At 40.8% G+C, this 19,631-nt stretch overlaps 1 long non-coding RNA gene across 1 annotated transcript in view; it reads left to right on the top strand.

Annotated features, from left to right (window-relative positions):
• LOC116962645 overlaps window positions 1–17,120 on the top strand; it is a 37,470-nt gene extending 20,350 nt beyond the window's left edge. Inside the window, exons 2-3 of the long non-coding RNA XR_004407704.2 lie at window positions 14,448–14,542; window positions 16,994–17,120. This is a non-coding gene — a long non-coding RNA (uncharacterized LOC116962645). The remainder of the gene's footprint in view (window positions 1–14,447; window positions 14,543–16,993) is intronic.
• The last annotated feature ends 2,511 nt before the right edge of the window (window positions 17,121–19,631 follow it).

Here is a 19,631-nt window from a genome sequence, read left to right as displayed (position 1 = left end):
ATCAGTTTTCCCTTGTTGCCTTCCAAGAAAATGCTGTTACTTTCCAAAAGACATTATGCTCAATTAATCCCTAGTGGCATCGAGGGATGCTAGCTGCGTGTTCTTCCACCAGAAGCATCCTGTGTACAGCGAAGATGGCAGGCTAATTTGCACAGCTACCCTCCAGCAGGGATTTTGCCATTAGATTGGTTGTAACTCCAAACTCTATATTTACCTCTAACCCTCCCTCTACCCTGTGTGTGCTCATGACCCATTTGTTTACATGCAAACTCTGATGACATTACTAACTTTCCCTGCTCTTTAGTCTTTTTTCTTCCCCTCCAGATTCACTTTTTGCTTTTTTCCCTGCCACCTTTGCAAAAACTGCTGAGAAGGAAGGGTAATTAGCCCTCACTGAGCCTGTGTTCCTGAGGCTAGGTTAGCAAGCTGCCTAACTTAAAACTGACTCCAGTATCTCCATGCTACATGCAGTCACTTCTCTCTTCTGACTGCAATATAGACATAAATTTAGCTCAAGAACGCTTTGGAGGGGGGAGGCTGTCTTTTCATTACATGCTCAATATCCATTATAATGGAACCTGGCTTCTAGTTCAGGGCCTGAAGGCATATCACAATGCAAATAATAGACAATAATGATAATAAAAAGATAATTCTCATCACAAGAAACTTGATTAGTTTCCTGCATCCTGGCTAAAAGTGTCTATATTTGTATAAAGTTTTACAATTTTTGTTTTGTGTTTTTAAATACAGTGCCAGTTAAGACTACTTCCCTTTTTCCCCTGATTTCCATGCAGATATATTTATGTCTCAGTATTTCAATAAGTTCGCTTAGCTGGTGTTTGAAATGCATCTCAGAAATTACTGTATCATCCCAAATTTAAGCTTATGGAATCTCCACAGTAACAGTTGTATCTGGGTAACAAATTGTTTGTTAAATGGAAATGGAAATGATCGACTACGTGGATTATTTCTTGTGATATTCTGGCAATGCAATACTTTCATTCACATGCTGTTAGAGACTTACTGTGACATGCAGCAATGTTTTCAAGATGCCCTATAGCTCCCAAAGGTATCATCATGAGAATGAGAGGTCTCAGCAGTTTCTTGATGGGATGGGATTTAAAGTAATGTTTGTACATTATTTTCTTGTTTGAACATTACCCCTAATAGCATATCCACCTATATCTTCTTTTCTCTCTTCACTCGTACAGAGATGGGGAGAGCCTTCAAAAGACACAGTCAGCTTGTGGTAGACTTGCAGTTTTGAAGAAGAGATAATCACTTGGAGGTCTGCTCTGGATCAGCAGTATCAGTCCTATAGCGACTGCACATGAGCAGGAGCAAGTTTTCTTTTGAGTTAATTTGCAGAAACTTTTCTACATGCCACAGTGACCCAAATTAATGATATAGGTTTTTATTTTAGCATTTTCATTGCTAATTTGGTTCAAATCCCTCTTTGGGCCCTGTTATGCAGTAAAGATAACTGATTATAGTAAAGACATAATTTAAGAAAAATCAATAGAAGAAACTTCTATGGCAAAATAATTGTCCATACACAGATATGCAACAACATAGCAAGAATATGGATAAGTACCAATTTAATCATTTTCACAGAAGTTTATAGGCAGATCTGCCCTAGATGAATTAAATTTTAAGAATAATTTGATAAGATTTGTGTTGTAGCATTTTTTTATGATAAATGATTCTGTGGGAATTGATTCTCCATTCAACAGCAGTCAGGGATACTGCTGCCACAATTTTGTGTAGACTGTTTACTTGGAATTCCTTAAAATTCATTGACATGTAGCTCGTGGTTACTGAGGCTACAGCATTTAGACCATTCCCTATTGCTGGCAACCATGTGCTATTTGCTTTCTTGAGGCTGTGGCAGAATGTGGCTGAATCTGGGATGAACATGGCAAGAAGTTACCATCAAACCACTGAGATCAGATATGCATAAACCACTTGTAAAAACATTAATGTACCTACTATCACCTTAGTGAAAAGTTAAGCAGGTCTTTGTCTCTACCTCATTAGTGTGCAGTGTCGTCAAGGGGCTGATGACAGACCCGTCCTTCCTGGATTTTTTGTATTAGAGGCAAGTCTTTCATCTCAAGACAGAGGATGCTTCACCTTCTCTGAGCTTCCCAGCCTTTGTTCCCACCATCCTCCCAAATGAAATCTTTTTTTTTTTTTCCTTCTTCCACCTCTTCTCCTGTGAACTTGCCCATCTGTTTCTATTTACTACCAGATTCCCCCCTCCCACACTCCCCACGGAGCCGGTGAGCCGCACTGTACTCTCCCCCTGCCTCTTCCTCCCCCGGGAGTTTGCCCACGGCAGCTCTCTCCCTCCTCTTCCCGAGGACCTGTTTCCCCGTGAGAGGGGGCGGCTGGCACTGGGCTCGCTGTCCCTGGGGTTTTGTGTGGCACCCTGCCTCTGGGCTCCGAGGGATGCCCAGCCGGCCCCACAGCTCTGCCGACCCCCGGTGTCGCTCCCTGCCACCCACGGGCTCCTCAGCTGGGACCGCGGCAGCTCTGCGTCGCAGGGCATCCGTGCAGAGGGATGCCGTCAGAGGCCGTGCAAAACTGAGGCTGCTTCCACGGGAGGACACCCCGCTCAAGGGCACACATCCGTGCATGTGCCTGCCACGTTCCCAGCACCACAGCTCCTTAATGAGGGCATTACTTCTCGCTCCCCCACCTGCCTGTGTGTTGTCTATAAGCTGCTCTCAAAACACGACACTCCGTTCTTAAATGTTTATGCAGCACTCGGTGCAGAGACCCTGCAAAACCAAGGCCACACAGCAATAAAAACGCTGGTAGCAGGTACTGAATGGGAGGCTTCAGAAATAAAGGAGGAAAACAAAATAGGAGCTGACATGATAAATATCTGCAAAATAATAGTAAGGGTCAATCAAGAACTTGCATCCTCCCTCTCCTATCATTACATGAGGGTAAGGAAATACTTCCTGAAAGTAAAAGCTGGTCTGTGAAAACTCATGAAAAGAAAATTCTTCCCCTCCCCAGCCACAGTGTGTAATTAGCTTGTGGTAATAATTGCCCTTGTGTGACACTGAGGCCAAGTACTGTATAAGATAGTTACACAGATAGTGCAAAATATGTGTAGTTATCTATTTTGTAAGAGGGCTACTAATCCCACGCTTCAGGCTTTAGGTCAGTGTCTGTTAAAGACAAGGAGGAGACCTGATACGCTGGTACTTTCAGAGAGATTGAATATTAGACCTGAGAGACCTATCATCTGATTCTGTGTGGCATTTTCTATAAGACAGAGAGCAAGAAAGAAGCAGGAGGCTGGACGTTCAAGAGGAAAAGTGTGGTAAAAAAAAAAAAAAGTCCATCAGAATAAAAAGAGAATAAAAGAATGGTAAAGGAAAAAGCTAGAGCTGATGTTTAGGTAAACTTTGTTCCAGTTTAATGTTTCAGTGGGACGCTCTAAATTTTTCATTTAAAGGTTATGTATTTACCTGTGTTTTATAGAAATATACTTTTGAGGTTCATATTATTTAACTTGCTAGCTACCTCCAGCGTTTACCTAGGTGATTATTAGTTTACCAGTAAGCCTGATTTTGCTCCCAGTTCCATTTACAGTAATATTGATTTATTACTACAATTAATTAATCCTATAAAGGAATGTCCAGCAATTAGCAATTTGTGAAGACCAGATACCATGTGCTGTTACAGTTAGAGAAAGTATATATTATAAAGCCCACTACTTGTGCACTAGGTGCAAAGACAAAAAAATATCTACTTTAAAAAAAGTCTATTGGAGAAAATAGGATTAAAAAGTATCTAATTAATGCATAAAGTGGGAGGGATAGCAAAAGATTGATGAACCATTCTGAACCAGATAACAAGCTAAACATCTGTTGAGGTTTGAACAACTTTGGTCTGGTTTTGCTTTGGTTTCAATCCTCATGTCTTCCAAGGTTCCTTCCCTGCCAGCCAGCCCCCAAGGAAGAAAGAACAACTGATTTAATCCAAAATACTAAGGCAAAGTTTATATTTTATGTGTTACCAACCCATCAGAAACTGTAACTGGGTGTAGTCGTACCTGAAAACCTGAACAAAGTGGTACAAATTTTATCAGTGTCTTTGCATAATATGCATTAGCTGTGGAGCTATTCTGAACCATGTATTAGAGTTACTCTTGTACAATATTTGTTGGTCTGTCCTTAGGCCAAGTAAATTTGATGTCTTTCAAAAATTGCTCCTTAAAAAAAAAAAAAAAAATGTAGTCTAGAAACGGAGTGCTTCCCCAGAAATCTAAAGTATTCATTGTAAGAACAGTATGTCCACCAATCAAAGTAATATTCCACAGTGTAATTTTCAGTCTGTGTTTTCAGTATAACCGTTAGCACACCGTTGTTTTGCGAAAATATAGTAGGGAGTGCCAGTGAAACCTTAAAACATTGAAAATTAAGTCTGGGACAGAAATATCCCACGCACACATCCATCTCATTGACTTACTTTAGTGTTTCTGAGTTTTATCTGGTGCTCATGCAAGACAGTAATTGCAGCATAAACAAATAAAGAGCAAATATATCTTTATTTGGGTTACTCGGCTTTCTATCCTACTGTTTTCTCCTTTATATTAGCCCCTATTCCATGCCCCAGGGCTCCTTACCAGCTTCTCATTAAGGCATGCACCTTCTTGTGGCTCCCTATCAGCCTCCTGCACTGCAGCAATTAACCCATTATAGTACCAAGTATGTGACGGGTGCAGCAGTTACTCAGAATCATAATACTCCCTCATAGCATGCCAGGTTTTAAAATGAATTTTGAAGGAAAAGAGAGATGTGTTAAAATACGTCAAGTTTTTACCAAAAATAGATCATGCCATACCGGTCTCAAAACTTTATTTCATAAATAATGGGGGTTTTTTAAAGAAAAGAAATACAATAGATCTCAGTCCTGTGAGCATCCATAAATCATCTTATAGGGAGTTGCAGGAGGGGAGGGATATTATTTAAACTGGAGAAAGCAGAGATCAGTTGGAAGAACTGTAATGAACTGACTGAAGAAGAGGTGACCGTGGGTTGTGCTGAAAAAGGATCTGTTGGAATGGGCAGAGATTAGTAGTGGAGTTCTCACAGACTGCTTTCAGGATTCATCATTTCATAGGGTCATATTTTCTTTATTAACCACACTACAGAAAAGAAATTATGTGCTATTGAAATTTGCAGATTGCACAAACCTAGGAAAAACTACCAACACTGAGTTGTAACAGTGCAAGCAGAAGAAAGAGAAGAAGAGGAATGGGAAGGGACCAGGTGAAATCCAGGATTATAGCCTCAAGACGGTACACTTCATAAGACGAATAATGAAGCAGTGATTTTAGGCACCCAGTTTGGGTGGATAGCATTGCTTCAGCAATTGGCTAAGAAAAGAGATACAAATTAGGTACCTAAACAATTTGGATCACATTCCTTGTTAATAAAAGGTGGCTGCGAGCCTTAGATAAGTTGTGCCTATAAAATAAAATTGTGATGAGGGACGGTTATCTTGCAATGATGGTTTGGGTTTTTTTTTTCTATTTTTCATTGAATGCTGTTTCTCTAGACAAAGTACAAGCACACAGTGTACAACTTGGGTCACCCATGTGCATGAAAATTAATTCAAATTGGGACGAGCTCCAAGAAGGTATCCTGGGAGGAGGAGGAAAGGCTATCTAATAAGGGAGACGAAGTGCTTCATTTGTTTACACAAACAAAACAAAGGCTGAGAGGGAACATAACTGTTGTCTATAAATATACAAGACGGGAGAAGAGCTATTTAAAGGATGATGTTGACATAAGAACAAATGGTTATAAGATGGTCATGAATAAACTCAAACAGGAAATTAGGAGGAAGTGCTGGAATGAAATCCTGGAGCAGCCCTCCAGCGGGAGCAGGGGGAGCAAGAAACTTTGCTGGTTCCAGTGTGAAACCTGAGCACTTCATGAAACCAATTATGTGATGTGTGGTTGACAGCAAAAGCTGGGGTTTGAACTGGATGCAGGAGGTCTTTTTAAATCCTATTTCCTATGTTTCCAGGGGAAGCTGCTTTAAATCTTCACCAAGAGATGTCTTAGATGCTGGTAACAACAACTAATACCTTACACTCCAGTAACACCTTTCCATCTAAAGACCACAAAGCACATTGAACACATGTGGGAATTAAACATCTAAATATCCACCTGTGTTCTTACTGTTATTTTGCAGCCATGAAATTGGGATGCCCAGAGCAACTCTTTTTGGATCACTTGGAAAAATCTGGAAAAATGAAGAACAGACCTCACAGATCTCCTAGTTTTAAGAATAAACCTGTAGTCCCAAAAATTGTCATCATGTTTTCAAAGGCTTTTTACTTCCAGAAAATGTATGAATTGTATACAATTGCTGTACAAAGCTATAAGCCATATGCTGTTTAGCTTAAAATGTCAATGAACGAGTCAGCAACAAGAAAATGAAGGTGTTTGTAAATGTTGCATTTAAAAAGCATTTAGAAAAATGAGAGCGGTCCTCCAAAGACATACACATCTTCAAAATCAGAACAATGCAGTATTTCACAGTCATTAAATAACGTGTCACGTAGCTACAAACAAGAATCATATAGCTTGAAAAAATGTTGTTTTCCTCTTGGGGAGTTGGAACAGCACCAGTTCCATGTGTGTTAATTCCCACTCTGACTTCCACCGGGAAAGGCGCCAGGGGTGGCGAGGGATGGAGAGCAGTCGCTCCCTGGCTCTGCTCCCTGCCCTGAAACCTTTCCCTCCCAAACCTGCAGAACCCCAACCACACTTGCCGGCGTGTGAACAGGCATCCGGCACACAGAGGAGACTGAACACACTGGTTCTGCTCTTTTCTAACGGCTTAAAGTCCTCTATCTCACCCCAACTATTCCACCTATATTAGGGAGAGGGTGAAAAGTCCTTAAATCTATCTGATTTCTTGCTTTCACTACGCTGATCCCTAAATAGTGAAGCATATGGAGAGGCATTCAGAAGAAAAGATGATTTGCAAAAATGCCACCAACCAATATCCTCCTGCTTCTTCCAGTGCCTTGTCAGATGCTGGGTATGGTCCCCAAACAGAGCAATAAGCCCTCTGATCCTTCAAATTCCTCTCCTCTGTTGCCTCTGCCAGGGCATTTACAAGCCCAAAGTAAAGGTGAGCCATAGGGGCTCCCATGCCTGTGTAGAGCCATACCCTAAAAGAACAGGCTGTGCCCAGAAAAATATATACTCTAAGTCAAAGGAAACCACACACGTAGCTGAGCACAGAAGTTGGCTCCAGGAGTGTGTAGACCCTGTTAAAAGCAGGTGCTTGAAACAAGACCAAATACCTGCCCAGGGTAAACCAGCTTTAAGGATGAAGACTAAGGTTTGACAAATCTGGGGTGGGAAGCAGTGTTGTGCCGGGGGCAGGGAGGGATGGGAAAGGCATGCAGGGAATTTGTCAGTCATCTGAATCCACTCCATGTCAGGAAAGCCAATTATTTTCTAGGTGGTTAAAATTTATGTAGACTTCTTTATAATTGGGAAAGGTATAACTGTGTAGAGGACTGATGGTTAGACTCCCCACACCCTTCACATGCTGCTGGCTCTCCTGGACTATAATCTCTCCAGTTTTCCCAAAGCTCAAAACAATGAGGTCCTGATCCTTATAATACCATACAAATAACAAACAAATCATAGGAATTCTCATACATAAAAAAGGCCAGATTCTGCTCATGTCTAAGTGAAAGGAAACTGCACTTGTGTAGTTGAGCAAAGAAGTTGGCTCAAAGCCCAAGAGTAACTAAGCCATGCATGTGAGGACAGAATAGAGCCCATTGTCTCTTGAGATCTTTTTAATTTTTCTTTGTTGATCTCTAGGACATGAATTACCTAAACAGAATAACAGATTTTTTTTCTCCAATGTAATATGTCTTTGACAGGCAATTTTTTTTATTTTTTTTTTTTTAAACCTGTTAACTCCCACTTTACAGGCTGCTGAGATAAAGTAAAGTATGTCTACAGTGTCTTCCTATAGACCTACCCAAGGAAAGTTTAATCTGCTCTGGATGATGCCTGGGGCAGCCTCTAATCAAGTTCTGCCCCAACTCATTTCATCTGAGACAAAGGATGAAGGGCTTCCTCCCTCAAGTTCCCACACAGCCTTTTCAAGGCTGCACTTTTCCACATAGGGACTAGAAGATAGACTGTACTAGAAGATAGACAGAGTGGAAGAGTGTTCTTTCTGGCTTTCCTCAGATTACAGTGCAGTTTTACTGGCCTTCTCTTGGTTTCTGCCACTCCCCCTTTTTACAGGCCTTCTGAAGTGAAATATAAAGATGAATACAGTTTCCAACCACATTGACTTCCCAGCAGTTTTTTCTGCAGAGTTTTAGCACAGTGGTGCCCATTCCTTCCTGTTCCTCCCCTCTTACTTCCAGCATTTTCTCCGTCTCCTCAGAAGATCCTTGCAGAAACCCAAACAGAAGAAAAGTGACATGAAGTCTTGTTTCCCTACTTTGCTGGAGAAAGATGATAGCATGAGAAGAACGTTTAGCTTAAAATCTCTCTGTGGCTGCTGCTTCTGCCCTGGGACACACTGGCATATCATCTCAGATCAGGATTCCTAGAAATATCTGAACGTATTTTTCACTGGAGAATCTGCCTTGGTTCCAGATAGGGCTCCTAAAATCTGAAAAGCAGATGGCTGGAAATCCTGAGGGATGTCCATCTGGCTGAAACAACCTGGGACCAAACAAGCTCAACAGCCAGTTTTCTAGTCCCTGGCCCAATCTTCTTCTCTCTCAACCTCACAACCCACCTGAAAGGGCTCCATTGAACAGGCAGAACTGTGTCACTAAAAATAAACCCCCAGCTTCTGTTAACGATCTGTCCATTCTGTCACATCCAAAATCTCAATATCAAAACCAAAGGTGTGTTTATTTTAATTTCAAAGCAGCTCAGGTGGAGCAGAAGACAATTCAGAAACTTGAGAAAATTTGCAGAAATAAAAAGGCTGATGATGAGACGATAATATATGACTTAAAGGTATTTTACCAGCATTTAATAATACAGTGGAGGGAAAGAAGTATTGAAAGAGCAGTTGTTTGTTTATTATTTTCAACTTCAGCATTCATTTGATACATATTCAGGGCTCAAATGCAACCACATTAGCGGCTAGGAGGTGCACTTCGCTGTGAGCTTGTGGGCGGTCTTGTGCTTGAAGACACTGAAGTATTTTGCTTTTAAATGCTCTGTGCTTTTTTTTTAGTTTTTTTTTTTTAAAAAAAAAAAAAAAAAAAAAAAGAGTTATGGGATTTAATTAAATTGGTGGTCTGCTGGCTTTTTCCAGTCAGAAGTTACACGTAAGCTGTCTCCTGTATCCCTCTCTCTTCCTCCCTCTCCTTTTGCCTTGCAGAAGGTTTTGCTAGGCATGTACATCCATTTCAGAATCTAATCATAGACAACTTAAATCTTTCCAACGTTACCCACATTAGTAATTGCAAAATAATAAACATGACAAAATTCAGATTAATAGGGCATCCTGCACAACTCGGATGGTGGGGAGAGCCCTCTGGAATTCTAAGCGTAATGGGTCTGTGTTTATTTCTCAACCGACGGCATAATGTGACTGATTTACAAGAGTTTAACTCAAGTGTTAATCTGACAGTGACGAAGAGCTTCTCAGTGGCAGAATCACTTACACTATCATATTAGTTGCCTCCTCTATTAAAGCAGTATGGTCGATAATTGGAATGCTTTTATGTCTAGTGGTTCTGACAAGGCTCTCTTTAGGTCACATATGGGCGGTCTGGCTTGCTGCACAGCTGAACAGTGGCAAATGATTTAAACTGAGAAAGTATTGTTCTCCTCGTATTATGGAGCAAGGGCAGTTCAAGGAAAGTAAGGCTCTGCACCGGCTACCTGCTGGTGTGTAGTAAAATAAGATGGACATGATACTGGGTTGGGAGTACAATTAAATCTATTTTGCACCAATGTGTTGGTGGACAGATGAGTTTCCACATGGCAGAGCTTTATGATCTTTAAGGTAGACTGAACTAATAGATTGGTGTGGAGCGCACTGAAGTTACTAAGGATGAGAAAGCAAGCAGCAGTACATTTGAACTACAGGTTTCTCATATGCTCCACGTCATGCTGAGTTTTTATAGCTCCTGGCTTTCAAAAAGCCTGTTTCAAAGAGGTTTGCGCTAGACTGGGCATGCAGTTTTGCTCTGCAGATATTGTCGCTACCGATTTAGTGGAATGCAATTAGGAAGCCTAAATTAAGTGGTAATGGAGAACCAGCTCTTGAAACTGGGGTTTCCACGGCAACCACTGCTTACAATACAGCCTTCAGTTAGTTTTCCCACTTTATCTGCAAAATGCACAATTGAGCTTTAAAACAGCTTTGTGCTGAAAAGCGCACTGTAAACAACTGTTTGCAATGAGAGTTTTACACTGTCTTTAAATACAACAAGCTATCAAATAAAATTTACTTGTCCGCACAAATAAAAAAAAAAAAAAATCTATGCAGTACAAAACACTAAAGGGTCCAGAAACTTATTATTCGTTCTGGAAATTTATATATAATAAATACAAAAATTCAAGATCTTGTGGGTCCTCAATTTGTCTTTTAAGTCTTATCGTTATTCCTCAATTTTAAGGCACATAATCCCATATCTCTCAGTAGTGAGAAGAACTGAGAAATTCAGTACAAATACTGCATTTATCGCAACAGCAACACTATATAGTTATAAAGTGCTTTTTGTCTAATATGAACTAAAAAATGTACATTTTCATCAGACTTCCTTTAACATCTATCAATCTTTTACAGATTTTTTTTTTATTTTTCCCTTTATAATACATTATTATATCCTTCATAAATGTTCCTATTTTATGGCAAAGTAATGCCGTGCCATTTCTGAACTGCTTAACATTCTTGATTGCTTTAGGATCACAGCCCAACTTTTGCATCTTGTCATATGTATCTGCAGGTGATTAAATATGCATAAAATACAGGAAAGTGGAAGGGATGATGTTAAGGTCATATATGTAGTTTGTATTGACCGCCCTTTTGACAATAACCCCGTCAAACTGAATCTCTAAACTGAAATTATGTATTTGCAACCCATTGTTTCTCCTCTGTTGTACAATCACAAGTCTTGGATTAATACTGTCAGGTGATTTGTAAGAGTTGAGATCTTGTCAGTTTTTAATTTTCCTTTTCCCCCCTTTTTATACTTACTTGTTTTAACCAAGATAAAAATCTCAGAGGAAACATTGTGCAAACTACACCGAGATGATTTCAGAAGAGACATCTCATAATTTTGATTTTTGGCCTATCAGCCGTACAATACCCTTCTAAAGGCCGTGTTCTTCAGAAAGAGAAAAAAACCACGCCACCGAAGGGTCACACCGCTAGTCAAAACACACCTAATTTGTGTCTCAGCTGAAGTACAGCAACCCAAGCACCTCGCGGCGTCGCAAGGCTGATGCACTTGTGTGTGCGTGTGTGTTATAGCAACCACACCGGGTCGATGCCGAGAGAGAGAAAAAGGGTGTGGGGTGAAGGTGGGGGGGAGAGGAGGGAAGGGGGGGACGTGTGGGTGCCTTCCCCCCGGAGCCTGCTGGCCAGAGGACTGTCTCTTGGCATCCGCAGCCACGTATAAATCTGGATTTGATATAGGCTGCGCAGCCTTTGAACGTGCCAGGCAGGGAAGCTTGCCCTTCACAGTACGGGTGCGCTTTCAGCCACGGTGATCGGGCTGCACCTATCCTGATCTGCTCGAAACAGCCTTTCCAGCGCTAACCAAAACCAGAATGAGGATGGGAAGGCTGATCGCAAAGTTCTCATCTTCTCGGCTGTGTGCCGGTGCTAATGGGAGTTTCTCCTGTGACGGGTAGGTCATAAAACACCCAGCTGTAGCGACTGCGCAGGGTGAACAAATCAAAGAACTTAGTAATAAAAATGATGTGTGTGCCAATATTATTTAATATTAACTTGTGAAAATTGTTGAAGAAACATATCTTTGTCATATATCAGAATTGGCTCTAAAGCTGAACCAACGGATTAATAGGGTTATTTGTAATGATATTGTCCTCGTAAAGGCTTTATTATTTAGGAATCAGAGTTGGAAATTGTAATTTCTTTAATGATTTTTCATCACATAAATTAGCCTGCCTCAACTCCTCCGTCTAGAAGGCAAGAGGAGAGGTTGAGCTGGTCCCCTTCTTCATTCTTACACAAAATCTGCTCATTTGGACGGATCCCAAATTTTAAAGAAACAAGTTCCTGGAAGAAATGCAGAATGCCAGTGCGCACAAGACTTTCACAGGGCATCTTGTTTCAACACTGACTGCCTGCATTTTATCGGAGTACTAAAGGACACATTGAAATTATTTTGTTCTGGCACCGGCGCGCGTTGTGATGTGTATGCATTCAATTGCACTTGACAAATCTTTGGGGCAAACAAAACGGTCTAATGTAAGGAAATATCTTAGCATATTCCAAAATGACATTTTTAGACCAAACATGTGTTCGATTGATTTGCCTTCTCCAGAGATCACTTTTGAATCCGGGCCAGCGATAAGCAGGGGGGCAGGCTCTCGCTGAAGGCCAGGCGGGTCAGCCGTGCTTCCGCTGGTATTTCCTGCGCTGCAGAGTCCCGTACCTAACTGTACAAATAGCTCCACATGGCACCCTGAGAGCGTGCCAGGGAATTTTATGATCACATGCCAAGTATGGTTGTCAGGTTCCACTCCACTGCTGTGTGTGTATGTGTGTGCTCATATGTGTGTGTGGCTGGAGCTAACTTCAGACTGAGTAATTACCATAATCCAAACAGGGCCTTTACCATCTTATTTGCATTCAGCCAGCAGTGCTGTTTTTATCAGCACCACTACTGAATTGTTGCAAAGTTTTAATTATCTTGACAACTCTCTTTTTTTTTGCTTTCCTTTTTTTTTTTTTTTCTTTTCTCCCCCCTTGGGTTGTGTTTGGATTTCAGCAGTCATCCCCCTAAGGCAGCAATCAGATTTCTGCAGTAGGAAGTTCTCTCACTTTTTCTTCTTTTAGTAGTAATGTATGGTATCCCACCTCAAAGGCTGCTCAGAGCAGGGACAGAGGTGGATGGTGGTTGTCTTTATTAGCTAATGCCTAATACTTTTCACAACAAAAAACACTCCAAATGCCTTCTTTTAAATTGTATTTCAAAACCTTGTATAACTTTACACATGTGTGTAGGCTTGCTGAACTGAAAGAAACCATTTTCTATGCAGAAAGCTACCCCCTTGCATAAATGTTTGCCAGACTAGAGCTTTAGTTGTCATGTTTTCTGTATTTCCATAATCTTTTGATTTAGGATTAGTATAAAATGTATCATGTCACTTATATTTGCTCTCTCTCCAACACTCTGCATTTTCAGTATTTGAATGCTAAGTTAGACAAATTCGACCTTGAAATAAGACACCATTTCTTAGCAGTAAGGGTAATTAAACACTGGAACAGCTTTCCCAGGGAGGAGATGGACTCACCATAGCTTGGAGTCTTTAAAATGAGATTAGACATCTTTCCGAAAGATATGATTTAACCTAGCTTCTGGGGAAAGATTTTAGTGTACGTATATAGAAGGTCAGACAATCGCCAAAGTCCTTTTCAACTTCTGAGCCTAGAAATCTCAGTTTGGATATGTTTTGGTTCCCATTTAATGATCTGTTATAACATCTACACACAGAACTTGTCTTTTGGGAATAATAGGATGAAATATTTTTCAAAATTGTGTTGCCCACTGCAGACAATGGGATTTTGCTCGTTAAGTTTTGCATTGCCTTTTGTTTTGCTTTTATAAGTAGTTAAAAATCACAAAGGTTAATGCAGATTAAAATATTCCAGTATGAGACCATTGTGGAGAAATAGAAGGTTTTAAAGCCTAAAGATTCATGAACTGAACAAATGAAAAAAGTAGTTTGAGTCTGTTTGTTTCTCAGGTGCAATAAATGTTTTAAAAGTAAGAACATTTAATTATTTTTGTAACCATAGAGTACTATGATTTTATTTAGCTTCTCATCTTTTTTGAAGTTTATGCATCAGATTACATATAATTGCTGTCAAATGGTATGGTAGTATTCTATTCATCTGAAAGGTAAACAAATTCTCTTTAGCAATCGTTAGACGTTTGGTTTGCTGCAATTTGGCCTTATGAACACCTTATCCTTGTTTCCCCTTTAAAAGAAAAAAAAATTAAAGGTAAGAACCATTAGGGATTTCTCTTTAAATCCAGCAATCTATGCATACAACTAAGAATCAATGCTCTGTAAGCTGTCTGGTGTTCTGCAATAAATTCTAGCTTTTATAGACTTTTGCTGGGCCAGGTAGCTGCTAATGCCATAGAAATTGATTATTTGTGGTGTTCTTATCACTGCTTAAAATATCTAATTGCTTTTTCTCCACAGATTTGGATTTGGCTTGCTTGATGCTGGACGATTAATGAAGGAAGCCCTAACTGGACAAATGTTGGTCTCCTGAGACAATGTGTTGTTGATAACAGGTCTGATTTGAGCAAGTCTAGTCAAATTCAATTTTAGTAGTATTTAAAGGCACACACAGGACACATATCACTGAGTTTTTGGATGGTTTGTTTGGCTTTTAAATCTGTTGTGCTACCAAAGTTTATTCCCATGAAGTATTAAGCTTTGCAGAGCAACAAAGACACATATCTGTCAGCTGCAGAGACATGTATTTTGCCTCAGTGTAGCAAGTTTTGTTCAAAATTTGCCTTTATTCTTTCATATTTATGCAGACTGAGGTATGTAATTCATCACTTCATGACTGTTCCTGTGGAGGAATTATTGCAGCCTGATTATTTTGAACCCTAAAAATTATCGATTGAGGTAAAGAGGAGACAAGAAGGTATTGCAATCAGTTCTCAATCTAGTGAGGGCAGCCTTCTTTAAAGGCAGCTAATCCTTAGCCTAAAAGCTGTATGCAGTTGCTGCTGCTCCCGTAGGATTTTTTGCGTAGCTGTGCCTGTGTCATTTACGTGAAGTTAAGTACGAATCATTTTCCGCTGCACTACCAAATCAAGATAACCAGCAAGCATCAAGCCACTGCCTTACTGGATCCCTGCTTTGAGTGTGAAGTTCAGCTCACTGCTCTGTCGCAGCTCCGGCTGAGGAGGAAAAAGATCTCCCGTCCCATCAGAATACTGGACTCCAGGATATTTCCCTTCTGCTTCAAGACGAAGCGATGACATCTAGAGTCAGAAGGGTCTAGACTACTTTCGTCCTTTCAAGAGCTCCCATTTTCTAGACATAGGTAAACCAGAGGAAAAAGGAACTTGCATCCATTCCCCTTGCACCCCTGTTAACCATGATGCCTGTCTGTCTTTCTTTGTCCCCAAAAACGGTTATGAAAGAGAGACTAATGACTAGCTCCCTGAAGGTCTAGGCACAGCACTGCACATTGGTTCTAAGCACCAGTTAGCAGAAGTGACTGCAGACACTTGTGTTTGTTGTGTTTTACATGATATTTAGGGTAAGGTAGAAACCTCAGAGTGGGAACCAAAATGGCTGGACAGGAAAGGCTCAAGCATAAAGACTATACACCAGCATGTATATGTAATCATAACCTCTTTCAGCGATGTTACCCCTAGCCAGCTGGGGGCCTGGAGTTTTCTCCTCAGGCTGATGCTAACAATATTTAATTCAAATACATTAATAACCCCGTTCTTGTATTTTGCAGCATTATCATGGTCATAGCACTGATGCTGTAAATTAATCTTTTACCTAACTTGCTAGTAGTCGTTTAGGCAATGTTTCACGCATGACGACACCCCAGGTCAGTTCTCTTTCCAGCCCCAGGTCAGTCAACCTTGTCACTGTCACCTTGCAGGGACAACTCTTAGCCACAATGCTCTGAATCAGGGTGTCCCTTCTCTGTTGGAGACATGTCACACTTTAAGAAACAATTCGAGATTTTTTGGTCTGGAGAAAACAAAAGAGGTACCATCATATTTTTTTTCCTGCTGTGCAGGTAGAGGGCAGTTACCAAGAAGGAACTCATCCCACAAGCCAAGGCATGTTATTGCTTATCTATTTTAGCCAGACTAATGTTAATATAGACTTTGCAAATGGCTGGGTTTGTGCACCTATGGATCAATGACTTTTGCATGTTTTTCAAGCATTTCTATAGAAAGGGCAGGAATGCACTAGAAATGTGAAGTCCTGCGTGATGGTTGCTTCCCAAAGGCGTCTCCCCCATGCAATCCTGCAGTGATTCTCCAGCAAAACAATGGCTGAGAGTTACACCCCTGAGGGACAGGAGCACTCTCCCTTTTCTCTGGATCAATGTTACGGTGTAAAAGGCACAGCAAGGAAGTCTGTTTCTCAATATTGTACCTACCTGAGGCTCCTGAAGGTGTGATTAATTAGGTGTGATTAATTAAACCACAAGTCATGACCTTCTTTTTTTCCTGTCACGTTACTTATAAACAAGAGGGCAGTCAGTGAAGTTAAATGGCACAGGATAGCAAATTTAGAGGAAATAAAAAGAAATGAGTTATGCTGTATGTGGTCAGCATATGGGATTTGCTGCTACAGGTGACCCTCTGATAAATAGGGTTCCTTGGCTGGAAAGAATAGTTGTTAATGCTATTACCATAATAGATGGGACCAATCCTGTATTCCAGGGACTTCTGGGTGCACTGGGAAGACAGAAGTGAGTCCTGCTTGGCTAATAAAGTAAGAGCAAGTACTCCATGTGCTGGGAAGTCAGGCAGGAATGTTGTTCTCCACGGACAGCAGCACTGCACTATTAGCTTGATCTATGACTTGCCATTTCGTGCTTTGGTTGTTTGTTTATTTGTCTGTCTTTTTAATTCCTCTGGAAAATACTGTACTGGCTCTTTTTGTTGACTGAATGACCAGGCTTGGGCAGAAGATATAGCATTCTTCTTCTCTGACCTTTATATCAAAATTGATTAACAATAATTCTTTTTCAGGAAAAGATTGACAATAAGAGGTGGATGTTCATCTTTAATGAACTCTAGTTACCAAAGTGGAAACCGGCTAACTTTGATGGTGCAACTGACCACCTTCTCAGCAACAGCTGAGTATTTACTCCGTCTTGAAATGGTAAAGTAATGCTGTATCCATAGATAAGATGAAGAACCAGCTGTTGCTCTAGTTGTTTTATTCTCTCATATCATTGATTTCTTGGGACCTTTCTTACTACTGGCAGTAGCAGGATGTGCTGGCTAGCATTAAGCAGCCAGAAATGTCATAACTTAGAAATAGAGCTTATGTAATTCTGTCAAGTACTCATAATTATTATGTTTGTGTATTTTAGTCTTTGTAAAGTAAGGAGTCCACTCATAATCTAATTGTTTTTGTTTGTTATCATGTTTGCCATTTTACAGAATAGTTCACTGGAAGGTGTTTACTTTATATTGTTCGCATTTCCTAATAAGAGATCTTATTTAAAAGAATCTTTCTTTTCAATTATGAAAATACTTTCCTGATCTCATTAAGCCTAAAAAAGATGAAGTGTTATTTTTCCTTTTTATTTGTGACAATGCAAATTAAACACACCTATGATGAACTAATTACTATGTTTATTTATTTTTATACAGAGCAAGCCTGTTAACTGTGAAGAGATGAAGCAAGCAAAAAACAAAGAGAAGTGTGAAGACCTTTACTGCCATATCATCTATGACACTGTATCAGCTACTAGTTTTAGGATCGATGAGTGAATAGGTACGTAAGAGGAACACTTTTATTTCAAAAGAAATAAAGAAAAAAAATTAAAATACATGTAAATACATTTGCAGACACTATATGATGGCAACATTAGAGGGGGAGCTTCATTTGGTCATCTTTTAAATTCAGATCTTTACAGTGGGACAGTATTGCACAGAGATCTACACAATAATGTCCTTGATCTTATCAAGTATTGCCATAGTACTAGTGTTGCTATTTTCCTGTTGAAGTTACTCATGTGAGAGAAACGACTCTGTTGTAGAAGTCAAAGGTTCACCTTCTGTCCCTCATTTTTGTACTTAAACCAGATTTGGGCATTTCTGTGTTCATGCAGATTGCAGCACCTTTCAGATTTGTGCACTTTACTTTGTAAGACACTTTGTTAATTGTAGAGGTAATAGATATCATCACCTTTGTTTAACCATGAAAGTGTTGATTTTCAACTTACTTGAAGTTTTAATTATTGTGATTATGACTCAGTACTGCCTCCATGACATTTCACATGCAGAAGGTACATCAGTGTAAACCACTTGGGATAACAGACAGAAATAAATAGCTTTTTCTCTGTATATTCATAGTATACTGGAAATTGAGTGGCCAGGACTTCTTACAGAGACAACCACCCACTGCTGTTGCTTCCCTCCATGGACGTCCACTCTACATTCCCTTTCTCTCTTACATCCCTGAGCATGAAAACCGATTTCCTCACTAGCAGGGATTCAGTGCTCTTCTTTAGCAGGCATAAATTTTGGTGCTGTGCAAAACTGCTACCTTGGAGAAGATCATAGAATCATAGAACGGTTTGGGCTGGAAGGGACCTTAAAGACCATCCAGTCCCACCCCCCTGCCCGGGGCAGGGCCCCCTTCCCCCAGCCCAGGTTGCTCCCAGCCCCGTCCAACCTGGCCTTGAACCCTTCCAGGGAGGGGGCACCCACAGCTGCTCTGGGCACCGTGGGCCAGCACCTCACCCCCCGCATAGGGAAGGATTTCTTCCTTATGTATAATCTAAATCTATCTTCTTTCAGTTTAAAACCGTTACCCTGTGTCCTATCCCTACTGTCCCTGATAAAAAGTCCCTCCCCATCTTTCCTGTAGCCCCCTTTAAGTACTGGAAGGCCACTATAAGGTCTCCCCGGAGTCTTCCCTTCTCTGGGATGAATAACCCCAACTCTCTCAGCCTGTCCTCATAGGGGAAGTGCTTCAGCCCCCAGTTATATTCATGGCCCACTCTGGACCCACTCAAGCAGGTCCATGTCCTTCTTATGCTGGGGGTCCCAGAGCTGGACACAAGTGGGGTGGGGTCTTGCAAGGGCAGAGTAGAAGGGCAGAATCGGCTCCTTCAACCTCCTGGCCTCTCTTCTTTTCATGCAGCCCAGGACATGGTTGGCTTTCTGGGCTGTGAGTGCACATTGCTGGTTCATAGCCAATTTTCCATCCACCAATAGCCCCAAGTCCTTCTTCGCAGGGCTGTTCTCAATCCACTCATCGCCCAGCCTGTATTTGTGCTTGGGATAAGGGGGATGTCTGGTATAGCTGCTCTATCTTCCACTCCTTCATTTACCCAAGGCAAGGGAACACATGTGACCCAGGAGCCATCATCTTGCCTTTCTTCAGGTCTGGCCCTGATGGCCAAATATAGACATAAACTGATGAGTTCAGTCTGCCTGACATCAAGTCCATCCACATAAAATGGCCTTTGTCAGCATTAAGTGCTGGCACCAAATGCCAGAGGTGGAGGAGTTTTGGAAAGAGATGAAAAAAATAACAGTAGATAAATTTGCACTTCACAGAAGTTTCTGTTAAAAAAGAGACAGAAAGGGACTAGATGAGGCAGGAGGAGACATGAACACAAAGGGGAAGAAATGGCAAAAATCAAACATT

Source organism: Tyto alba, unplaced genomic scaffold (genome assembly GCF_018691265.1).
Source record: "Tyto alba isolate M040663 unplaced genomic scaffold, T.alba_DEE_v4.0 Super-Scaffold_45, whole genome shotgun sequence".
NCBI classification, from domain to species: Eukaryota; Metazoa; Chordata; class Aves; order Strigiformes; family Tytonidae; genus Tyto; species Tyto alba.
This window is presented reverse-complemented; position numbering and strand designations above follow the sequence as displayed.